A 26269-nucleotide genomic window follows, 5' to 3' on the forward strand; every position below is an offset into this window, starting at 1 on the left:
TTAATCCATTCCTGTGCAGTGGGTGTTATTTGGAGGTGGGAGGCTGTTAATGTAAAGAGGTTCCAGGGTGGAGTAGCCTTTATCAAACGGGCATACGACTGAGCAGTTTAGAGAGCAACAGTTTTGCATATGAGGCAATTTTTGTAACAAAGCTCCTTTGGAAGAGACCATATATACAGATCTATGGCAAGTGGTGCTCTGATTTGGAGCACACAGTGAATGTTGCTGTCATGTGATTAGGCGGGACAAATTTTTCTCCCTGCAACAGAAAGAGTGAGACTTTTTTTTTTTTTTTTAGGGATATAAATATTATCATAGAATTGCCATCTGATAGAAGAGATTTTAGCACAATTATGCCATCGTGACCATCACAAAAACCCAAAGAAAAAAGACCCTACACACTGCTTAGCTTGTAACAGAAAGTTTACACATCTCTTTCCTGTAATTAAATTATCAAGGTTTGTTAACGTATTAAAACATTTTCTTTATGTTTATCTTTTAAATATACTGTATATGAGTATAGTTATATTTAGTCATTACATACTGTACACAGGATCTGTTATCTAATTTGCAGTGCTACACAGTCTGTGAGTCAGCTGACTTACGGAAAACAATGCACTCCCAATGTGGCTGATATCTCAACAGCTGTTCAACAGAGAGGCTAGGACAATGATAGCAAACCTTGGCACCCCAGATGTTTTGGAACTACATTTCCCATGATGCTTGTGCACTCTGCAGTGTAGCATCAAGGGAAAAAATCTGGGGTGCCAAGGTTCACCATCACTGGGCTAGGAAATAGTAGTAAAAAAAAAAGAGCTCCCTCTAGTGGTTTGTGGTACTGGAAGAGCCTATAAGCATAATATTATTGTCTTTCTTCCACCACTTTGATCCTCTACCAGACTACTTGACGTTTTTTCTTTATGCCGCCCCACCTACACATCATTGCACTGGTGATTGGCCATTCTGGCATTACAGGAACCAAGGGGGAGTGTGACAGATCGCCTTAAACCTATATGCAGGGAGGAGACTAGGGTAGATGTGTAGGATGGGGACATGCCCTTCATGACTTTGTGGTCAAAACGTGTAGGGAGAGCATACTCTGCTCCCCATATTGCTTTTTCTTTTATTTTATATCATGTGATTTTTACCTTGCATCACCAGTTGTTTGGTGGTTTTTTAATGCTGGAATTATAATTTTTATAATAAACCTTTATTGGTTAATCTACACAATGTGGAGCGCCTCCATGTGCATCTCTTTTTTTATGCTCTGACCTCTACTGAATAATCACGGATTGGGCCTTGCAAGTTGGAGCCTTAAGCTGTCGATTCACCTGCCATTTGGAGCCACGGACCTTTGAGGGGAGTGCTAAAGATTGGATCCATTTGGAAGGGGAGAAGAATCAGCCGGATGTCCAGTGGCCTCAGCTACCATAGCCGTTATAAGCTCGTATGACGCATTGCCATAGGGTAGATGTGTCCAACACACTTGGTAAGAGTACCCATCTTCTGTTTAATATGCTATAGCAGTTTGATGCAAGATTTGCCGTAATTTTGGATGCTGGATGATCAGACCCCTCGGATTCTAATAGATACTAGAGGACATTTACATTATATATATATATATATATATATATATATATACATATATATATATATATATATATATATAATTATTTGGCACTTCCAATCCCTGTTATATTTTCTCACATTTTCTTTTACACCAATTCTTAGGTGTAGATATACCTTAGTGCTGCACTTATATATATATATATATATATATATATATATATATATATATATATATGTATATATTGCCATGTCACAGCCTTCTGAACAGGAGCTGAGAGGAGGAGTTTCAGGACGTGGAGTTAGTACAGGAATCACTGATTGTAGGCAGTAAGGTACCATGGGCTATGTAGTCCTTATGACAGTAACATAGTCGCATAATAAGCGAGGTTGAAAAAAGACAATCAAGTACATCAAGTCCAACCTATGTGTGTGATTTAATGTCAGTATTAGATTGTATATCTCTGTATGTTGTGGTCGTTCAGGTGCTTATTCAATAGTTTTTTTTTTAATTATTGATACTCCCCACGGAAAGCACTGCTTGTGCAAGAGAATTCCACATTCAAACTTCTTACAGTAAAGAACCATCTACGTGGTTAAAGGTTAAGCCGCTATTCTTCGAATTTTAGTAGAATCCAGGAAGTTGTGGAAAGAGATGGCCAGAAGGCAGGCAGAACTTACAGCATTTTTTGGTAAGTTTATATTACCGTATTTATCAGCTTTTAACACAAACTTTCCCCTCCCCTGAAAATAGGGTGCAAATCACGGGTGCATGTTATATGCCGATAGTGTACCTCAGAGGGGAAGGAGGGGGCCGAGCGCCTCCGGAATTCACCGAGCCGTCATCTCCTGTATAATCGGCTCTCACTCGGCTCTGATGTCACACATGGTCCCGTCTCTGCCACTGGCACTGGTCCAGTGTTCTTACAATCACAGGAGCTGGTCCAATGTCGATGGCAAAGGAGGGACTGTGTATGTGGCTGCCGACTGAGAGCCGAGTAATCAGGAGATGATGGCTCTGTGATATCCTGCATGATTTTACTGCATGAGAAATGGGGAGGCTGCAGATGGGCATAAGGCTGCATTGATGGGATATCGGCGCAGATCAGGCTGCATTGAGGCTGCAGCTGGGCACAGATCAGGCTGCATTGAGGCTGCAGCTGGGCACAGATCAGGCTGCATTGAGGCTGCAGCTGGGCACAGATCAGGCTGCATTGAGGCTGCAGCTGGGCACAGATCAGGCTGCATTGAGGCTGCAGCTGGGCACAGATCAGGCTGCATTGAGGCTGCAGATGGGCATAGATCAGGCAGCATTGAGGCTGCAGATGGGCACAGATCAGGCAGCACTGAGGCTGCAGATGGGCAAAAATCAGGCTGCACTGAGGCTGCAGATGGGCACTGACCATTCTTTTTCTTCAAAGTGGTTTATTTTTAACATTTTTAAACTTCTTTCTTAAATTGAAGATGCATGTTATACACCAATAAATATGGTAATTGTCAAAAATACCTATTGTTGTTATTGCTATTACAATGCCGATGTTATTAATGGAAAGTGCATGCTGTTACCATAGATTTACCATAGATGGGTTTACAGTATGTCATTTATTTTAAAAGGCACACAATGCACCCATATAGCACAAAGCAAAACGTTCACCACAATTAGATGTAAAAACTGTGGTGCATTGCATTGTACAAATATGTTTGTATCTGCTGTTTGTTGTCTATTCAAAGTGAATGGGCTTCCAAACACAATGCACTTTATTGTGCAAAACATTGCATATTTTTTCAACAGCCAATATTTCTTTATGCACAGCTAGTGCTGCATTAATAGTGTACTGCTAAAATGTTGGATGTTTACTGATGTGTCTGACTTTTTTTTTTTTTTTACATAAAATCATCAATGGTTTCCTCTATTTGCTACTTTCTGGATAACAGAGGACTTATTCTTACAAATCTGATATTTCAGTAAGGAGACCTACTTTTCCTATACCATATGTCACACATAGGGGGCGTTGTTTAATCACTATTTGTCCAAACGGTATTTTATCCCCCCAATACAAATAAATCATACATGCAGGACTGGAAAAGGCCAGTTTAAATGTCCTCTGTTACTCGTCGCTTTCCCAGCTTACTGCAGTAAGCCTTGAGATACATTGTAATTTAATATGGTAATTATCAGGACTGCTACTAAATGTTTGTGTCTGGGGGCTCTCTGTAGCACTGCAGCTTCATCTCTAGCCTCTTATGGTCCAGAATGCAGTAAAGTGTTGTGTGAGGCTGCCGAGGTCTTTAAAGGCTATCGCTGTATATCACGCTCACTGATAGATTTAAAGTCATTATACGTGCGCTAGAATTTCCATTACATTTTCCAAGGTCCTGAGTGCTTGCTGGTTTAGGTACATTTCACACACACAAAAAAAACAAAAACTGTTGGGATTAATATTACCAGAAACCGCTTCTAGGTCATATACATTTGATTTCATTCACACAAGAGTAATTTTCTTCAGCCTATAGAAGTTACATCAGTTTACTGGCATCGGCATTAATCGGCTATAAAAAGGCTTACCTGTAGGCACTGTGAATATTTCCTAAACTTGCACTGTTTAGGAGATATTTACCCTGCATGCAGCCGGAGGTGTCATACTGTGTCAAACCTTCGGAACCCGTGCTGTAAATGGCGCCTTCCAGGAACATATGCGTGGGAGTGACGTCATCACGCCCCTGGCCACTCATGTAGCTGGGGGCTGCAAACCCAGAAGGAAGACCAGGTGAAGGTGGAAGCTGTCCGGGATGCACTGACCATAATGCAGCCGAAGCTCTGAGGCAAATGGGCACGGCCCTGCAGCTGCCCTTCTTGCCGGGCACAGGCACACGAATATGTGCAAATAGGCACATGCTTGTGTGTGTCTGCCATTAACGCTGGTGCCAAATGACCTATATAAGTGCAGCAGCTGCACTAGTACATTGCTATCTGATATACAGCTTTACCCCTTGTTCCTGTGCCCTCTGTTTGATTCCTGTGTTTGACCCAGCTTATCCTGACCACACTTGCACTCCACCTGTCCTGACCTCAGCTTGCCTTAAAGCAGGAGTAAACCCGCTGACTTTTTTTTCCTACACCTGTAAGGGAAAAGGCATAATGAGCTAATATGCACCGCATACTAGATCATGAAATACTTACCTTAGAACAAGGCACCAGCATTTCACTCGGTCCATTGTGAGTGAGCTGGCATGTTCCCTCCGCGTGTCTTCTGGGTATCACGGCTCTGATGCTGTGAGTGGCCGGAGCCAAGATGTCATCACTCCCACACATGCGCACAGGAGTTTTCTTCCCGGCAGGGTCTGGCGTCTGCCGGACTTTCAGCCGAGAATCCCTGGAGTGCATGTGCCACTGAAGTCAGCGGCTCATTGCGAGGGGAATATCTCCTAAACCGTACAGTTTTAGGCGATTATTCTTTTTACCTACAGGTAAGCCTTATTATAGACTTACATGTAGGTAAAAGTTAAAAATATGACTATACAACCGCTTTAAGGCTGCATTCACACCTGAGCGTAGCGTTTTCAAGCAGAAAATCGTGCAAATTTACCGCGATTTTGCAGCGTTTTACCGCGATTTGTCACGATTTTGTGCAGGGCAAAAGGTCACCAATGTTAAAAGAAGAAAAACACCCAAATCTGCTCAATTTGAGTGACAAAAAAGGGTCCGGAACTTGTTTGAGCTTCAGGCGTTCGGCTTCAGGCGACATGGGGTGGAGATGTGAACCATCTCCATTGAGAATAATAGATTTTTTTCCCCTCTAGCGTTTTGTAGCTTCAGGCTTCAAGCTACAAAACGCTCAGGTGTGAATGGGGTCTAAGACTTTGCTTATCTCTATAATTCTGCCTGTTATTGTGTTGTCAACCTATGCCTGCATCTTGACCATTCTCTGCCTGCCATTTATGCTTTTATCTGATCATCCATGCTGACCTGGCTTGTCTGACCCTGCATCCAGTCATTCATCTGTCCTGGTCTGCATTGTGTCTGGTTAGGCTGAGCCTCCATCTACTGTGTGCTGCCAGTCTTACTGCATCTGCTACCAGCTGCTGCTTACCCAGCTTGGGGTCTGCTGTTCCTGCTGCCATCCGCTGACTCAGCTGTCCAGCCCAACTCTGGTTACACATCTGCCACGCATCTCTCCGACCAATGGAAGATCTTACAGGCACTCTTTCTTCACCACACTCTCGCTACCACTGTCACAACATCGGTGTTCCTTGACCTGACGATGTACAAGAGGTCTCCCTCTACACATCAGGCTCTGCCACATGGCAAGACACAGAAGCCCTCTCTCGATCCATCTCGATCCAGTGATATGCAGAAGTGCCTCCATCGTGCAGGAGTCTCTCTCCTGATTGACTGAGACAGCAGAGGTGCCATTGGCTCCCGCTGCTGTCAATCAAATTCAGTTAGCCAATAAGGAGAGAGGGGACGGGGCTGAACTGCGGCTCTGTGTCTGAATGGACAAAGGAAGCTGCAGCTCTTCTTGGGTGCCCCCATAGCAAGCTGCTTGCTGTGGGAGCACTTGGGCAGGAGGGAGGGGCAAGGAGCTCTGAAGAGGGACCAGAGAAGTGGAGAATCTGGGCTGCTCTGTTCAAAACCAATTTCACAGAGCAGGTAAGTATAACATGTTTGTTGTTTTCAAAGAAAAAGAAAAAGGTGCCTTTAGTATCACTTTAAGAGAAAGTCATTGTTAGGGTGCACATACCCATTAAATCTATGAAATATACAGCCATTTCCATTGCACACCTCAAAATGTTCAAAATCCATATAAAAGAGAATATAGATGTGCGGAAACAAACAAATATGTTTGTGAATAAATTAATAAATATCAATATTAAATAGTCATCACAGCTATTCTTAACTGAAATATATAAATATAAAAGTGAATAAAAATCATCATATAATCAATTATATGACTTTATCAAAAATCAAATTAACTACTTCCATACAAGGTACTTTTACCCCCTTCCTGCCCAAGCCCATTTTCAGATTTCAGCACTGTCACACTTTGAAGGACAATTGCGCGGTCATGCGACACCAACATTTTTTCCCCCACAAATAGAGCTTTCTTTTGGTGGTATTTGATAACCACTATAAATAAAAAAAGATCGGAAAAGTTTTTCTTTGTTTCTGTTATGAAATTTTGTAAATAAGTAAATTTTCTCCTTCACTGATGAACACTGATGAGGCAGCACTAATGAGGTGGCACTGATGAGGAGGCACTAATATGCAGTACTGATTGGCACTGATATGCAGCACTGATGGGCACTGATAGGTGGCACTTATAAGTGGCACTGATGGGTACTGATGGGTGGCACTGATGGACACCGATATGCAGCACTGATGGGTGGCAATAATGGGCACTGATGGGCCACACCTATGGGCACTGATGGGTGGCACTGATAGGCAGTACTGGTTGGCATTGACTGGCATTACTAATGGGCACTGATTGGCATCATTTATGGGCACTGATTGGCATAAAATGTGTGTACAGGTTGGCGCTGATTAGCATCACATGTGAATACAGGTAGGCATCACTGGTGGGGCACTGATGGGCATCATTGGTGGGCATTGCTCATGGGTCTGCACTGATATTCCATGCCTGTATAGACCTCCCCTGTCAGGAGAGCAGCTGATCGGCTCTCCTCTACCCTCGCCTGGTTGGCGCGAATGGAGGAAAGCTGATTAATAGCACTCCCTGGTTACCATGTGATCAGCTGTGATTAGATAGTAGGATCTGATGTAGGCAGGACAGCTGGATCTGACGTAGGCTCTTTACCTAGATCGGAGATGTGATGTGTCAGATGGACACATCGCACCACCAATCGCCGCGCTGTGCACCCATGGGGGTGCGCACAAGCGGCTTATCCTGCTAGACATCATATGACACCCAGTCAGGATAACAGAACCACCCCGCAGCCATCATTCTGCATACGGCGGGTGAGAAGTGGTTAAAAAATTTTTTTTACCGTAAAATCCATAAAGTACAAGACATCAATCATAGTATGATAAAATAGCTATTCAGGTCTTTTCATTTCTTATCTCAAAGAAAAAGAAGCCCCGGAAAATGCAATACCATTTATTAACTTTATTTTTCATTAATTTAGAATTTAATTAAATTAAATTTTTAATAATTTAGAATTACATTTATATATTTTTTTTCATTAATTTTTTTAACATTTTATAAAATATATTGCATTTTGAAGGTTCTCTTTCTGCATCTACTGTATGCTTGAATGGAACAAGGAGGCAAACACAACACATAGGGAAAGTTTAGCCTGGAGGGGGGGGGGGGGGGGCAAACATAACCAATTATGGAACATATGGCTTTGAAAGGGGCACACACAACCAACTAGCCCTTACATTATAGAGACATACAGTATTTACCACCGAAATGTTGCTATGGTGATAGGTGCGTGTGTTCCTAATGTTTTGTTGCACGCATTTACAGCATCAAATTCCTTTCTGAATATTGAGATTCATTCATGTGTCATCTCAGAGCTTCGAAGAAAGTTGATGCTGAAAGACTTTCCTCTACCAGACACTGAGGTAGATATGAATGGGGCAGATAGCTTCTCCGAATAATGTTGGAGTTAACACATCTTATTACTATTGTGTCTTACAAATGTGGTTCACTTGTGTTGCTATTCTATTTATTCTAACAAATAAGAAATAAATCCTGGAATTAGGAGGAAACCTATCACATGTCTCCGAGTTGGATTCTGCAACCCCTAAGTATTTTAGCTTCTACTGCTTAATGCACCACCAGGGCCGGGACAAGGGGTGGGCAGGGGGGGTGGCGTAATGGTTTATTGCAGGGGTAGGGGGCACCCTGACCCTAACCCTAAGGCAAAGGGTGGCACAGTTTGGCATCTTTGCCCTTGGCGCTGGATGACCTTATCCTGGCATTGTGCACCACTAGTGGGTTCATTACCGAGGGATAATTCTACAGAGAATCTGAATGGACAAATAACATGAACATATTGGAACATATTGGAAGGTTGTTATTGATTAAACTTTGTATGTTGTTCTACACTGCCGTGTTGCAACAGCGATTTTACCAAGCAAAAATATTATAATACCTACCATTTCAGATTTTGCTACCTCTGTGTAAAGGGAATATCTTGGGTGGAGCTGTCCGGTGACAAGCATCTATAATCATTTAGCGACTTTTACCCCATACTGGCAACCCCAAGCTCCCTTGATAATTCTCTTCAGCTCTGACCATATGACTTAGCCTTAGCAATTTTTTACAATTCTTCAATAAAGTTCTGCAATCAACAGCTACCGGTGGATTAAAATTGGCCTCACAAGTCATGAAGTACCACCATCGCAGCCAAGAGTGCAGTGTTTTACCAGCAGACAGGGTGGGGAACCTCACTGTGAAAAACCCTGCCAAGCCAAGTCCCCTCAAGGTAAACTTGGAAGCGCCCTTTGGGTATTGGGTTCTGTCTCTCTGATCTATAACTATAAGTGCTGATCTATAACTGCAGAGTGTATTCAGGGCCACAGTCATGGCAAAGCTATAGCTTGACCCTGTCTCTGAATACTCCCTTTTACATGAATATGCCACATTGGCATATTCATGTGCTATTCTGAGGTTACCTCCACGTTATTCTTTTCTCATGCAGATTTCACAAATTTTAATTTTTCCATTGATGGTGGAGACACATGTAACATGGGTCTGAATCCTGTTCCTGCCTATAATGGTGTTGGTCAATTCTGCCTCCTTGACCAGCTGGTCTTGAGCTTCTCTGTCTAGCTGTCTAGATTTCATGAGCAATTAAGTCTGTCTAGCTTTTCCCTTTGAGTCTTACTTGCTTATCTCTGTTGTGGGCACAACATGTCTGACTTTAAATACATGGGAAGTGTAGCTACTGTACCACCTTACCCACTCTGCAGAGGTCATTCCTCTCTAATGATCTTGGGATGCAAGTGTGCCATTTAGACTTCTCTGGTTGCATCTGAAGTAGACACTGACCCTCTTTCTGCCTCCACCATTCTTATGCAAGGCACCTTCCTTAGAGGATTTGCAATCCACAACCATTACATACAAAGGGAGGTTTCCTCCTTTGATTTTCAGACATCAATTGTGTGATGACAACCAATCATCCACAAATCAGCCGATTTCACTTTCGTCAGACAAAAGCTGGATGTACAGACTATACAATTTTTGTCGGATGTGAACAGAAATCTTTAAGTCTGAATACAGATTTTCTATTGGTTTGAGGTCTGGACTTTTACTAGGCCATTCCAACACATTTACATGTTTCCCCTTAAACCACTCAAGTATTGCTTTAGCAGAGTGTTTGAGGTCATTGTCCTGCTGGAAGGTGAACCTCCGTCCTAGCCTCAAATCACACACAGCGGTACAGGTCTTTCTCAAGAATATCCCTGTATTTAACACCATCCATTTTTCCCTCAACTCTGACCAGTTTCCCAGTCCCGATGCTGAAAAACATCCCCACAACATGATGCTTCCACCATCATGTTTCACTGTGGGGATGATGTTCTTTGGGTGATGTGATGTGTTGGGTTTGCACCAGACATAGCGTTTTTTTTGATGGCCAAAAAGTTACATTTTAGTCTCATCAGACCAGAGCACCTTCCTCCATACATTTTGGGAGTCTCCCACATGCCTTTTCACAAACTCAGCATGTGCCATTTTGTTTTTTGAAAGTAATGGCAATCCCAACTTTATGGAGAGTATGGCTTATTGTCGTCCTATGTACAGATACTCCAGTCTCTGCTGTGGAACTCTGCAGCTCCTCCAGGGTTACCTTAGGTCTCTGTGCTGCCTCTCTGATTAATGCCCTCCTTGCTCGGTCCGTGAGTTTTGGTGTGCGGCCGTCTCTTGGCGGGTTTATTGTTGTGCCATGTTCTTTCCATTTGGTTATGATAGATTTCATGTTCCTCCTAGGGATTATCAAAGATTTGGATTTTTTTTTTTTTTTAAACCTAACCATGACTTGTACTTCTCAACAACCTTGTCCCTTACTTGTTTGGAGAGTTCCTTGGTCTCCATGGCAGTGTTTGGTTAGTGGTGCCTCTTGCTTAGGTGTTGCAGTCTCTGGGGCCTTTCAAAAAGGTGTGTACATGTAATGACAGATCATGTGACACTTAGATTGCACACAGGTGGACATCATTTCACTAAGTATGTGACTTCTGAAGGTAATTGGTTGCACCAGAGCTTTTTATGGGCCTCATAACAAAGGGGATGAATACATATGCACATGTCAATTGTCAGTTATTTATTTCAGAATAATATATATATATATATATATATATATATATATATATATATATATATATATATATATATATATATTTTTTTTTTTTTTACTTCACCAACGTAGACTATTGTGTTCTGATCCATCACATATAGTTCAGATTAAAAAAAACATTGAACTAAAGGCTGGGATGTAACAAAATAGGTAAAATGCCAAGGGGGGGGGGGGGGGGTGAATACTTTTGCAAGGTACTGTTTATATTTATATACGAAACATGCAATGCTGTAGATATTTCTGAATTCTCATAATTATTCATTGTGACTATGGTTGCAAATTTTCAAGAACTTCTTTGTTAAAATGTGATAATTCATTATTTAAAGGATAGAACAAAGGCCTGTGTGCACAGCGTTTTAATCAGATAGTCAGCAGAATTCTTTGTATGTTTAAAGTGGAACTTTTCTTGTTATTATTTACTAAGTATATGTAGTTCAGATTATTAAGCATTGTGAAATCGCTCAGTAATTTTGCTTGTGACAGTGACGGATGAGATTTGGCTGGGACGCGCTGCCAAAGCTGCTGACTGGCTAAATGTTTTATTCATTTGGCTAAGGGCTGAAGGAGACACCGTGTATTTTTTTTTTCTTCTAGAATATTTTAGGAGCTCTTTGGGATGTCAGGCTGCATGTCAGTGTTGTTCAGCTCAGATGCTTAAAGTACAGCAAGAAATCAAGCCAGAATATTGGCATTCTGGGCAAGTTAAACTCTATGCAGCTGTCAGTCAAGGAATGAATCCACACGAGGGTTTTTGATTTGGGTTACATTCATGTGGAACTCATGACAATAGCAGAAAATACATGAAGAGTAAAACAAGTGACTTTTATTATTAATGAAAAAAAGCATCACATACTTTTGCACAATATACAATGTAGTTTTTTTTTTTTTTTAAATAGAAACTTAATTCCAAGCAAACAACTAAATGTACAGATGAACTTCATATATCGTACATGAGCTATTTTACGTGCCAAAGCTTTGTATTTCTGTTATTCAGTCCTGAGTTTTACAAAGCTCTACCCCAGTGCAGTCCTATTTGACCGAGAAAAACGCCCAATTTTCTCTTCTGCAGAGAGTAAAGCCTCATAAACACGATTGGACTTCAAACAAACTTTCCTGTGGATTTCTGTACAAAGGGCGTTGGCCGTGAACTTGTTAAGCATACGCACGATCAGACTTTTTCAGCCAACTTTCATCAAATCACATGGTTTTTCTGCTCTTTACCGCCACCTTTGGTCAACTTCTGTATTGTTGTCTGATCTTTTGCATTGGTTCTGAGTAAGGATGACCTCCGGCGTGTTCGCACACTCCATGTGCAGAGCCCGCCAGGAAGTCGGCGCAGCGCAGCGCTAATCACAGGCAGAGAGATATTACCCTGATCTCTGCAGCTGCGCATCTGGACAATGTCTCACTGCCTGTGATTAGCGCAGAGCTGCGCTGACTTCCTGGCGGGCTCTGCACATGGAGTGTGCGAACACGCCGGAGGTCATCCTTACTCAGAACCAATGCAAAAGATGAAAAACGCACTGGAACGTATCAAAAATGCGGCAGCAACGTGCATGCAGAAAAGCATCTGGAACGCATCTGGACTGCATTTCTATGGTGTGAACTGGCCCTTAACCTTAAATAGGGGCATGTGTGTTCCAGTGCATTTTTGTTGCATTTTACAGCATTTCAGTACAGTCCAGTGCAGGAAAAATACAGCATGTTCTACTTTTTTTTTTTCTGGAACGCACTGGAACTGCAAGCACTGGTGGGAAATATGCCATTGAAAACCATATCACCTACTATCCAGTGTGTTTTTGATGCAGAAAGAAAACGTACTGGACGGCATATGGTGGCACCTGGCCCTAAAACTGAAAAAAAAAAAAATATTGAAATGTTAAACTGGTACACTAAAAATTCTGCATATGGAAGCTATACAGTATGTATTTTTCCAGTTTTAGACATGCACATATATGTATGTAGAATTGTATTTATTTCTTTGATGACTTTGATGTCATTCATTTTTTTTTTGTTTTTTTTTTCAAGGTTAATCGAAGCAGACTGAAGAGGTTTGTTTATATGCAGTTTACAGATGGCCCTGTGCTCTTTTTCTCCGAACTTGCTGTGCACAAAAAAAGTCTAGTGTTAGGAAAATTCTAGTGTCAAAAAAACAATTGTATTAAATTAAATTGAATCATTTAAAAAAGTTAGATCAATGGAGTTAGATTCAAAAGTTGGATTAAAAAATTTATTATTTCACATTTGTCAGTGTATAACCAAACAAGGCGCAAAGTATTTATTATTTAATATCCTTAAAAAACTATTTAAAGATTATCTATAGAGTGATTGATAAGTTAACTGATATATTAAAATGGCAAAAAATTTATATCAGTATGTAAGCCCAACTCTACCGTTTCCCCGAAAATAAGACCTAGCATGATTGTCGGTGATGGCTGCAATATAAGCCCTACCCCCCAAATAAGCCATAGCTAAAGTCCTTGTAGGTCTTATTTTCAGGGTAGGGCTTATTTGGGGGGTAGGGCTTATATTGCAGCCATCACCGACAATCACGCTAGGTCTTATTTTTGGGGAAACAGGGTAGTAAAATAAATGTATACACATTACAAATTGTTAGGTTTCTAGTGTCCAAAACTGTCCTTTCATAAGCCAACTTAGGTTCTCAATAGCCGCTCAAATATCAAAGGCTCGGATGGAAAGATGCAGTTGAATGTGGTCTGATTTGGTGCTTGTATATATTAGTTCAGTTGTCTCATTTACCCAGCACTAGACACGTGCGCTTCGTTTCATACGAATCGAAAATTCGTACGAATTTCCAAAGTTTCGTACATTCAGAAGCATCCGAAATACGAATTTCTATGCTTCTGAATTGTATACGAAATATGACATTTCGTTGACGAATTCCGGATCCGAATTCCGTTACAACGGAAATGTGACTGGTGTTTTGTTGACCAATCAGAGGTTTTCTTCTGCTGCTGAGTGAGGGTTGGGAAAATTACTTTTTTTTTATCATGGGGGTGGGAGACTGGTACTGGTAGTCGATGGGAGATTCGAATTGGACAAAATAAGAATGTTCGTTAATATCGTTTTATTATTGTCATAATAATTACGATTATTCGTTATGATGAAGTTAAAAACACAGGAAGTCAGCACAGCACAGGGATGGTGGGAGCCCCTCATAATGAGCACAGCACAGGGATGGTGGGAGCCCCTCGTAATGAGCACAGCACAGGGATGGTGGGAGCCCCTCGTAATGAGCACAGCACAGGGATGGTGGGAGCCCCTCGTAATGAGCACAGCACAGGGATGGTGGGAGCCCCTCATAATGAGCACAGCACAGGGATGGTGGGCGCCCCTCATAATGAGCAGAGTACAGAGATGGCGGGAGCCCCTCATAATGAGCAGAGTACAGGGATGGCGGGAGCCCCTCATAATGAGCAGAGTACAGGGATGGCGGGAGCCCCTCATAATGAGCAGAGTACAGGGATGGTGGGAGCCCCTCATAATGAGCACAGCACAGGGAGGGTGGAAGCCCCTCGTAATGAGCACAGCAGGGGTACAGCCCCAGGAGGAGGACCTTTCTATTGATTGGCGGTCACATTCTTCCCTGTAGGGGTAGGGCCACATTCTTGCCTGGAGAAATAGCCGAGCCCTGGGTCTTTTGCTAATCCATATTGCCAACAAGTTTTTTTTAATAAAAATTTAAAAAACTGCTGGCACCACCCACTGCCCTACTGTTTTTATTTGTATTTATAAGAGTGTGAGTGTGCGAGTGAATATATATATATATATATATATATATATATATATATATATATATACACACACACACACACACACACACACACACACACACACACACACACACACACACACACACATATATATATATATATATAATATATATACACACACACACACACACTGTACTGCATATATATTTATTACACACACATACATGTGTGTTTGAGCTTTGGGGTGCACACCCTAATGCAATAGGCTGTGCACTCCTATGGGACCCTGGTGGCTAAAATATGGTAATGGTGCACAATGAAAACCTGTGGCTTTGTACCTGGACACCCTTGTTGAAAATGACTGCTCTATACAATATAATGAACCTGTTAGACTGTATGGACAAGGTAAAGGTCCATTTTAACCAACTCTGTACCTATTTGAGAAATGGTTTCCAATTATTAAAAACATATTTTAATTTTCACTAAAATTAACAGATAATGATATGTACTGTATTATTTGATATATTATCTTAACTAGGAAATATTTATATAACCTCAATCTATTACTCTTCTAACAGTTTTCTATTTTTTTTTTTTTTGCAATAAAAACTGAAAGATGTCTTTGGTTTCATTATACATCACCAAACAATATCCTATTATTTTTGAAAAAGGGAATAATATAGAGTTGGTTTTATTTGAATTCTTCATAGTATCTTTTCGAATAACCTTCCTGAACTCCTTTTTTTTTTTGGTAGCTTTATAATGGACAAATGTTTTGAATATTTTACAATATGTATTAATAACTTAAGTGGCTCTGGCCTCACAAGTGTCCATTTGAACGCCTCTCTGTAGAATAGAGGCTGTCAGGATTAAATGACGCCTTCATTAGGATTCCAAGGAGCAAGCTGTCATTTCAATCACCTGAAGCCTGGACCTTGAAAGAGTTAACTGACAGCGGAGTCAGTAAGACGGTGAATAGACGTCTGATTGGACTATTAATATCAGCACTTGATGAAAAATGCAACAGTCCATCTGACCATTTGATGAGTGCCTGAGAATACAGAGTAAAGGGGCTAGGCTGTTATTGAGCTTCATATTTTCTACTGTAACTGTATCATATACGTTATTTTTTATTATTACGATTAAAATATGACTTTACCCAAAACGGATACTTCATTTTTTATGGAAGACCTAATGGACTGATGGATTCACTATAATATAGTAAAAAGACATAATTAGGTTATTCAACTCTGAGAGAGTAATGTTTTTATTGCCTTGTGACAGTACTGAAGACTCAAACTTCTAAGGCCGCGTACACACGCGGGGACTGTTCGCCCAACTTTGTCCGTCAAACAGTTTCAGCGGACAGTCCGCTCAAAATTAGCATGGACGGACTTGCCCACACACGACGAATGAACAGTCCGCTGAAACCGTGCGCGATGACGTGAACGGCACGTACGACGGGACTAGAAAACGACGTCCTATACACTGCAATGCAAACTTCGGCGTGTAAATCCTTTCTGAGCATGCGCGGAACTTAGTTTGACGAACAAGCCTACACACGAGGGGACTGTTCGCTGAAACAAAGTTTCAGCGGACAGTTTTTCAGAATTTCCGAAAAACTTTGTTCAGCAGACTGTCCGCTGAAACTGTCCGCTGAAAGCCCACACACGAGCGTACTGTCTGCCGAAACACTGTTCAGCGGACAAAGTTGAGCGAACAGTCCCCGCGTGTGTACGCGGCCTCAGGGGAATTCTGGCCACTGAAAGAAAACATATACTAACTAAGGGATATAAAACTAAGGCTGCCATAGCTAAAAATGTCACAAAAACATAGTAGACAACGCACTGGCAGGTTTAAGAATCTGCTGGCAAAAAATAGTTGGATGAACTATATAGCAAAATTAATAATACATTATTAATACATTATTTGCTGGGATAAATGTGATATTATACACACAAAAATGATGAAATCCAAAGTTAAATCATCAAGTCCACTTTGTGAATGCCAAAATCACCACTGCGTTGATTACAAATGTAGCACCCACTCCATTTAGGTGGGTTCTCAGTGTGTTCCTGTGGTTAGTGATAGGTAAATTTAGCCAGGGCTTTGCACTTTTTCCAGGCTTGGTTTTTTATTTGGGAGATGGGAGTGTTAGAATAGAGGGGGGGGGGGTGTGGCCACCTACACTCTGGCTCAAGGAAGTCCCCTCATCGTTCCAGTGGAAATGTTCTGGAATGGAGGCAGGATTTGGGACCTGAGTGACAGGCAGCTTATGTGGAGAGCTCTGGACCAATCATTGAATTGTATTGGCAGGGGCAGGACTTGCATATAAGCTGGGGGTCACATGCTTCCGGGGAGGAGGAGGAGAGAACCCAAGATGTAGAGAGTGCAGCAGGAGCGGGCTTGAAGGCCTGGGGGTTTAGAGACCCCAGTGCTGGATAGCAGAAGTAGGCTTGAATGCTTGGGGGTTCAGAGACCCCAGTGCTGGATAGCCTGAGCAGACGTCACTATGTAGACCAGAGGAGAAACCGTGCGTCCCAGCCGGGGATGCTCCGGACCATGTGGAGAAGGAAGTAGGAGTAAAGCAGATGGAGAAAACTGGGAATTGACCTTCTGTGGGAAACATGGACTGTCGATTGTGAGTGATTTGGGACCTGAGTGGCAGGCAGCTTATGTGGAGTGCTCTGGACCAAACATTAAATTGTATTGACAGGGGCAGGACTATAAGCTGGGAGTCACATGCTTCCGGGGAGGAGGAGAGAACCCAAGATGCAGAAGCGGGCTTGAAGGATTGGGGGTTCAGAGACCCCAGTGCCGGATAGCAGAAGTGGGCTTGAAGGCCTGGGGGTTCAGAGACCCCAGTGCTGGAAAGCCTGAGCAGACGTCGCTATGTAGACCATAGGAGAAACCGGGCATCCCAGCCGGGGATGGGCCGGACCATACGGATGAGGAAGTAGGAGTAATGCGGACGGAGGAAACTGGGAATTGACCTTCTGTGGGAAACATGGACTGTCGATTGGTAGTGACCAAAGGGTGTGCAACCCAGTAGTGCTTATCCATAAACTTGCTATGTGTCCAAGGACCTAGTGAGAGACACTTTACAGAACTGACATGGGCTGATTGCAAGAGTCAAGGAATCAGGTGGCGAAGGCTTGGGACTTTGAAATCTGCACCCACGGTATTATTCAGAGTGATGCTGGTCAGTTGACAAAAGGAGAGTACGCAGGATCAGAGTCAGGAACCAGAATCTATGGAGGTATCTCAAATCTTCAATCTACTTGTTCCAATAACAGAAGTTCAAGAATAAAGACTGTCTGGTGTTTGTGAAACTTTGCATGGGAAGGAAGAACGGGGGGCTATTAACATAAAGGTAACGAACAACAAGGGAGTAGTGCGCTACACAAAATATTGTGTTCAATGAAATCTTAAGATCATCACATGGACCATCGCCAACCATGAGAAATGTTGGAAGGCTTCAGAATAGGTAAATACAACATTAATGTATCAATCATTAGCATATTAACAGCAATGATGTATTTTTTTGTAAATCTGGAGTAAAAAGCTGGAGTTTGCTATTAAACTATTTGAGGTTCCAGCAAAAGGGATGTCATATACAGTACATTTACGTTGTAAGACATATAAAAACATATGGCTCTTTTACAGCTCTGAAGCTGTCAGCCCTATTGATTATTTTCAATAAAGACTCTAAGTGACAGCTGGGACACCGTAAGCACTTCATAGCTAAAAACCCTATGACATACATCTCTGCCAGCTTCACAAAAATGGTTATTTATTTTTGTATCTGATTGTCCTAAATTTTATTGCGGGTGAAAATATTCTTCTGTCCTTCCAATAGTGAATTTGTACAAAATAGATATACTGTAGCTGTTTTTGGTAAAGTTTTATTGTACTACTATGTAATGAATTTGTCTCCTAAAAGGAGGTCTTTAAGAATAAAAATTGCCAGCCATGGGGAGATTTACTAAAACTGGAGAGCGCAAAATCTGGTGCAGCTATGCATGGAACCAATCAGCTTCTAACTTGTACAACTTGTACAATTAAAGTGCTAATAAACTATTTATTTTTTTCACTTGTACCTACAGGAAAGTCTACAGAGATATGCAGCCAGTGATGGCATACCATGCTGAATCTTCAGAGCTTGTGCGGTAAACGAGGATTACCAAGCGTGTGACGTCATCATGGCCCCGGCCACTCATGTAGTCTGAGGCCACAAACCCGGAAGGAAGACTGGGCGAAGATGGAAGCCCTGTTAGCTGTGACAGCACCCCACAGGAGAGTTTAGTTTTAAGGTAAGTCTTGCATAATGTGCTAGTATGCATCAGCACATTATGACATTGCTTTGCAGGGGATTTGTTTTAACCACTTAAGCCCCGGACCATTTTGTTGGTCAAAGACCAGAGCACTTTTTGCAATTCGGCACTGCGTCACTTTGGTATAAATACAAATAAAAACAGTAGGGCAGTGGGTGGTGTCAGCAGTTTTTTAAATTTTTATTAAAAAAAACTTGTTGGCAATATGGATTAGCAAAAGACCCAGGGCTCGGCTATTTCTCCAGGCAAGAATGTGGCCCTACCCCTACAGGGAAGAATGTGACCGCCACTCAATAGAAAGGTCCTCCTCCTGGGGCTGTACCCCTGCTGTGCTCATTACGAGGGGCTTCCACCCTCCCTGTGCTGTGCTCATTATGAGGGGCTCCCACCATCCCTGTACTCTGCTCATTATGAGGGGCTCCCGCCATCCCTGTACTCTGCTCATTATGAGGGGCGCCCGCCTTCTCTGTACTCTGCTCATTATGAGGGGTCATTGCTCAAGGAACCCCTAGCAACCATTGGAGGAAACCTGGTTGAGAAACTCTGGTCTACAGCAATAGATGCAATGAGAATACAGACAAAAACAGGAGAGACATTTTTCACCTCTTCTTTTCTGTCTCCTAAGCTTATTTTACACAAAAAGATAATGCTCAATGCCATTGGGAATATTTAATTGCTCAGTTGCATATTTTACTTAGAAGAAGACTTCTTTAACACGTTCTAAAATGTTAGATATAGCTCAAACAGCTGTTTACTATGAAACATTAGCTGTTTATTGATATAGTATTTTTTTTCTTTTCTTTTTTTTCTTTTTTTACATTTTTGTTTCTTGACTTTTTTTTTTATTATTAATCCTGCATCTCACAGACTTTATAAATTATTTAAGAAAAGTAATTTCGATTTTGACATCACATCTGAATGATCAGATCAAGACCTGAATTTGGCCTTGTGAAAACCAGCTTCTTCCCTAGGGGACTGTGAGTAATTTACTGGGCAAATAACAAGTTCAAAGTTCAGGAAAGCAATAAATGAATACATTAAAAAAGATAAATGAATCAACTGTGAAATTGTATCTTTATTTCTCAGCACATTTCATGCAGGATATCACATAAAAAATAGGATATAGGGTGTGTGTAATGAATATAGTAAGATTTTCATGTGAAAAAAAAATAGTATTCATGTTTTCATATTCAATGAGTTTTTCTAATAAAAATTCATTCATATCAAACTTCTAAAAGAGTAGTTTTGGACAAAGTTCTTGTAAACTCCCAAGGGCACTTTCACATAGGCTTTCCGATCAGGTCTGCCCGAACCAGAGTAGTTTTGGACAAAGTTCTTGTAAACTCCCAAGGGCACTTTCACATAGGCTTTCCGATCAGGTCTGCCCGAAAAACTGAGTTTTTCAGGTGGACCTGATTGGACCTTCCAGTCTCCTCTACGGGGTGGTGGATCGTCCGCCGACACTCACTGCCATCCGAACCTGCCTACAAAATCCAGACGGATAATGGTCCTATTTTCCATCCATCCAGCAGATCAGATCAGATCAAATGGAAACGGACAGGCGGTCCGTTTTCCATCCAATTTCCCCATAGAGGAGAGCAGGACTGTGTCCTTGTCCGCTCTGTACAGTGAGCGGACAGGGACCCGTCATCCGCCTGCTCAGCGGGAATCAGCAGATTGATCCCCCCCGCTGAGCAAGCAGATTTCGTTAGACGGGGGTGCCCTTGAGTAAGGGGCCTTACATACACCCAGTAAAGTGCCTGGCCTCAGATGAGACACAGTTGAAACAAATCCTCCTACATAAGTTGCACCTGTTTGTTTGCAGTCTTCTTACATACATTCAAAGTCCAGATTTTATACACCTTCTCTGAACTGTCAGAAAACAGGGGGTGGAGAGCTGAAACTACACTCTGTAGAGGAGAGCTCTGAGAACTGATTGGAAGGAAGGGACACAAACCCTTTTCACACAGTACACAGGAGCAGAGCTGAAATTGTCAATCACAAGCTGTATGCTGGAGGTCCCTCCTCTGTCACCTTTTCTTCTCTTGGTGTCAGGAATACTTGTCAGAAATTATTTATGCAATAGCAGAGGAACAAAGCAGCAGATAGACATGACACCTAAAGCGGAAGTAAACCCTGGGTTTACCTTTACCATTATCCATTTGCCATCGTTGGATCTCCTGTTTGATGCTCTTGGTGGTTTGAATCCTCCTCAAGATTGTGTCATCTATTAGCCCTTGTACACATGGTCGGAGATTCCGACGGAATGTTTCCTATTGGACCGTCTTGTCGGATATTCCGACTGTGTGTGGTCTGCATCGGACTGTTTCCGTCGGAATATCCGACGGACTAACTTTTCCAACTTGCCGGTAAAATTTTCCAACAAAATGCTCTGATCGGACTCCGATCATGTGTAGCCTACTCCGACGGTGCCACGCATGCTCAGATCAAATTTCTAGACCAAGGCTATTGGCTACTAACCTGAATGTAGTCCCGTCCTAACGAAATAACGGCATCACGTTATGTACAATCGGATTTTCCGACAACGGAGTCTGGCCGTGTGTATGCAACATCACTTCCGGACCTCTTCCTCTTCCGGAATTAATCCGACGGATTTGGTTGTTGGAATCTCCGACCATGTGTACGGGGGCTTAGAGACCAACTACAGCAGTCCAGTGGTTCTTATAGTCAACATCCTCTGAAGAAGAGCGGGGCGCACCCCAAATCCTTCAGGATACCAGCTGTCCAGCCACAGTTCTGTCGTTTGGGATTTTTCATGCCCGATTGACGCGTTGTCATATGACAGTTGGGTCCAACAGTTCCGGTAAGTTTGTACAAGTCACATCATCTATTTGAAGAAATATTCTGTGTGATGGTCCTTATGGCTTTATGACATCCCTTCCATGATTCATTCGTTCACAATGGACATGTTTATTTCACTTTAAAGTGGTTGTAAAGGTTTGTTTTTTATTTTCTAAGTAGGTTCCATTAAGCTAGTGCATTGTTGGTTCACTTACCCTTTCCTTCGATTTCCCTTCTAAATATTTTTTTTCTTTGTTTACTTTGTCTGAATTTCTCAGTAAGCTGTTCTGGCTGACTAAACACCACTCAGATGATGGTGTGAAGTTTACTGAGGAGAAACAGGAAGTGAGAAATTCAGACAAAGAAAAAAAACATTTATCTGTTCTCCCACAGTACACAGAACATGGAAATGCAATTGTTTTAGTTAATATAAATTGCTAAATACCTTTTCTCATCAGTATATCAGAATATAGCAGTGTTAATTTTGCTGACTAAAGTACTTTTGTCTACTAAATTAATACTATTTTAGTCGACTAAAATATGACTAAAGCTAAAACACTTCACATGACTAAAATACGATGAAATCTAAAATTACATTTTAGTCAAAATAACACTGGTATTTAGCAGTCTTCTGACTTCTATCAGCGTCTGGTTAAAGCTTGCAGGGGCAGTTTTCACTCTCCCTGATTGTCCTATGAGGCTTCAGGACCCCTGGCCCTCTGTCTGGACAGTGCTGATGGGCCCTGTGCTGATCACATGTACTCTCTTTTTTTTAATCTGAATTATATGTGATGGATCAGAACACAATAGTCTAAGTTGATGAAGTAAAATTAGAAAAATATATACATAAAACTATTTTTCAAAAATAAAAAAATGATAATTGGCACGTGCGTATATAGGGTGACCCTTTGTTATGAAGCCCATAAAAAGCTCTGGTGCAACGAATTACCTTGAGAAGTCACATAATTAGTGAAATGATGCCACCTGTGTGCAATCTAAGTGTCACATGATCTGTCCTTACATTTACACACCTTTTTGAAAGGCCCCAGAGGCTGCAACACCTAAGCAAGAGGCACCACTAACCAAACACTGCCATGAAGACCAAGGAACTCTCCAAACAAGTAAGGGACAATGTTGTTGAGAAGTACAAGTCAGGGTTAGGTTATAAAATAATATCCAAATCTGTGATGATCCCTGGGAGCACCATCAAATCATAACCAAATGAAAAGAACATGGCACAACAGCAAACCTGCCAAAAGACAGCCACACACCAAAAGTCACAGACTAGGCAAGGAGGGCATTAATCAGAGAGGCAGCACAGAGACCTAAGGTAACCCTGGAGGAGCTGCAGAGTTCCACAGCAGAGACTGGAGTATCTGTACATAGGACAACAATAAGCCGTACGCTCCATAGAGTTGGACTTTATGGCAGAGTGGCCAGAAGAAAGCCATTACTTTCAGCAAAGAGCAAAATGGCACAAAGTTTTGAGTTTGTGAAGTTTTTGAGTTTGTGAAAAGGCATGTGGGAGACTCCCAAAATGTATGGAGAAAGGTTCTCTGGTCTGATGAGACTAAAATTGAACTTTTTTTGACCAACAAAGAAAATGCTATGTCTGGCAAAAACCCAACACATCACATCACCCAAAGAACACCATCCCCACCGTGAAACATGATGGGTGCAGCATCATGCTGTGGGGATGTTTTTCAGCAGTCAGGACTGGAAACTGGTCAGAGTTGAGGGAAAGATGGATGGTACTAAATACAAGGATATTCTTGAGCAAAACCTGTACCACTCTGTGTGTGATTTGAGGCTAGGACGGAGGTTCACCTTCCAGCAGGACAATGACCCCAAACACACTGCTAAAGCAAAACTTGAGTGGTTTAAGGGGAAACCTGTAAATGTATTGGAATGGCCTAGTCAAAGCCCAGACCTCAATCCAATAGAAAATCCGTGGTCAGACTTAAAGATTGCTGTTCACAAGCGCAAACCATCCAACTTGAAGGAGCTGGAGCAGTTTTGCGAGGAGGAATGGGCAAAAATCCCAGTGGTAAGATGGGGCAAGCTCATAGAGACTTATCCAAGGTGACTTGGAGCTGCGATGGCCTCAAAAGTTGGCTCCACAAAGTATTGACTTTAGGGGGGTGAATAGTTATGCACATTGACTTTTTCTGTTATTTTGTCCTATTTATTGTTTGCTTCACAGTAATAAAAAAAAATCTTCAAAGTTGTGGGTGTGTTCTGTAAATGATGCAAATGCTCAAACAGTCCATGTTAATTCCAGGTTGTGAGGCAACAAAACACGAAAAATGCCAAGGGGGGGGTGAATACTTTTGCAAGGCACTGTACGCATTGAATTTACTGTTGTGGCTTTAGTAACACTTTAATGTTGGCTTCAAATCAGCAGTGCTGTTCTGTAGATATTCTGCATTTTCTGCAAATGACTATTAAGAAGGGGACGGGGGACGGGGAGGACTATAATCATGTGATTGATCTCAGTGTTGTAATAAGAAAGCTGTATACCTAGCATCCCTTGAGATCTAAGCCTGCCTTATTGTGTCTCAACTCGTGCTTTAGGGAATTTCTGTAATTTAAACTTAAACTCAGAATTCTGGAAAAAGCAATGAGCCGATCACAATTAGATAATTCCGGGATGTCTAAAACTTAGAGAATACTGTTGCTATTTTTAAAGGAATAAGAAATAAACATTTCTGGCTGCAGATTGAAATGAAAACATACTTTCTAATTAAAAACAGAAAATTACAAAAAAAAATTAAATAATGTTAGTTTTTTAAATGAATGTTACAAAATTAGTAAGGTTAAGAAGAGACAAGTCTATTGAGTTCAACCAATAATTTAGAGCTTAAGAAAATATTGCCATGAAAGATTTTAAAAACATTATTCTTCCATGCTTCGAGACTAAACAAAATATTATCTTCAAAATCAGATATTATTTCGGTATCCAAATCTTTTTGAAAAATTGAAAGAAACTTATATTGGTACTTGCACCATCAGATTGCTTATTATAGCATCTCCTTTGTAATTTTATGATATTTTATTTTATTTGCTGTTTGTTTATATTACTTTGTAATTTTTTGGATACACATTTTTTTTTTACAAATTACATAAAAAAAAAATGACATTGATCCTGGCTGAAGTTTGGCTATTACAAAGCCTTTTTGTCTCACCGTGCTTTTTAGAGAAATAAAAACGAACATATGTTGTTTAATGATATGCTGGGTGCATACAATAAATATTTTTGCTTTCTGGACGCTAATTTATAGTGATCAACATAGTAAAGAGCATCCTCAGACAGCTTGCATTTCAATAATTTCCTTCAGCCTAATTAATGAGAATGTCACAGGATATTTTGATCTGCAGATTGTGCTGAAATGATGGAACCTGACAGAGATCAAGGTGCCCTTTTTCAGCATTTCCAGATGGATATTTTAACTCGTTTAGGGCTTGAGATGTGACAGTAGCGGCAGCATCCAAAATCTGCAAATTTGCTTTTGTAATGCTGCTCACTGGATGAAAAAAATATATAATACATTTTAGCATCGCCATAGTAATATATATATATATATATATATATATATATATATATATATATATATATATATATATATATATATATATATATATATATATATATATATATATATATATATATATATATATATATATATATATATATATATATATATATTATATTATATTATATATTATATATACTGTTTGAATTTTTTTATTTTTCCATAATTTCTGGACATTAGCACAAGCAAAAAAGAGGCACATCAGAAGGGGTGACATGTAATAAAACTATGGTAGATACAATAAGAAAAAAAAAAGAAAAAAGAAACAAAAAATATTAAGCATTTGATTAGTAAAAACATCAAACCAAAATAAATGAAAGTAGCACAATATGCCATCTCTTTTGAATACATCAAAGCAGTTATTGAACTGAAATAGCGGCAGTGTTCAAAATCTGCAAATTTGCTTTTGTAATGCTGATCAATGGATGGGAAAATATAATACATTTTAGCATGGACATTATTAGATGAAAATATGAATACATATTTTAGCTATATAGAGTAATTTTGTTTGTAAATATTGGCTTTGCATGCAGAATTTTTTTATTTTTCATATTTCTGGACTTTAAGAGAAAGAGGAACTTCAGAGGGGATGACATGTAATAAAACTATGGTAACATTTAATAAAAGTAGCACAATATGCAATCTCTGTTGATTACATCAAAGCAGATATTGAACTGAAATAACAAAGAAAGTATTAAACATAATAGCATATAAATATACTATTTCTTAGAAATTATAAACATTAATCTAATAATGGTCAGGTGACATTTTCTGTCTAAAGTCAATCTAAGGTTTCCAAAATTTAAAATTTTTAGGTTTTTAACCACTTGCCGATCAGCCGCCACAGTTATACTACAGCAACATGGCTCGGTTGTGCGAATCGCCGTTATGTTACTTCGGCCACTAGGGGTGATTGCGC

This window comes from Lithobates pipiens, unplaced genomic scaffold, assembly GCF_037356315.1.
Source record: "Lithobates pipiens isolate NorthernLeopardFrog02 unplaced genomic scaffold, aLitPip1_a1.2 Scaffold_23, whole genome shotgun sequence".
NCBI classification, from domain to species: domain Eukaryota; kingdom Metazoa; phylum Chordata; class Amphibia; order Anura; family Ranidae; genus Lithobates; species Lithobates pipiens.